Source organism: Octodon degus, unplaced genomic scaffold (genome assembly GCF_000260255.1).
Source record: "Octodon degus isolate 3935 unplaced genomic scaffold, OctDeg1.0 scaffold00007, whole genome shotgun sequence".
Lineage (NCBI taxonomy): Eukaryota > Metazoa > Chordata > Mammalia > Rodentia > Octodontidae > Octodon > Octodon degus.
Genome location: NW_004524583.1, coordinates 31669068 through 31669866, shown reverse-complemented (window position 1 = coordinate 31669866; position 799 = coordinate 31669068).

Here is a 799-nt window from a genome sequence, read left to right as displayed (position 1 = left end):
TTTCTAAACTTCCCAAGTTGACACCATGAGCCATGTGGCACATAACTGCCTTATGAAGAAAAAGTATTATTTAGCTAAAACAAGCAGATCTCAAGTATTTAAACTGGAGACACCCAAAATACTGGTAACAGAAGAGACAGGCAGTAAGGAGTAGGTGAGCCCCATTGCAAACAGGTCATAGGGGTTGGATGTGCTTAGCAAGCACGAGGCCCTCAGTTGCATCCATGTCACCATGAAAAGAAAACAGAGACAAAAAACAAAAGGTCGCTGAAATAAGCACCCTCATCATCTGAACGGAGCTGAGATGGCCCACACTCTTGACAAGGCCCAGGAGCTGCCACCAAGAATAATGGAGGCTGGACGTGGTGGCGCAGGCCTGTGCTCCCAGCACTTAGGAGGCTGGGGCAGAGGATTACTTGAGTAACATGGGAGCTTAAGGCCCGTCTGACCTGTATAGCGAGACCCTATCTCAAAAGACTAAATAAATTAAATTAAATACTCATGTAATCATAAAACCGCCTCTACTCTGTGGAAACTGGCACACTGTACAACAAAAGGGATCTCACTATGGATACTGGCCCGGGAATTCTGCGTACAGTGCACCATGTGCAGGGAAGGAGCACAGCAAGGCATGCCTGGCTGCTCCCTATCAATTTATTTGTTTACTTGTTTATGTCATAACAAGGACTCAACCCAGGGGGACCTTATCCCTAAGCTACATCCCCCATTTTTTCATTTATTCCTTCATTCATTTACCTATTTGCAGGTAGCATCTTGCTAAATCCAGATGAGGGGCTGG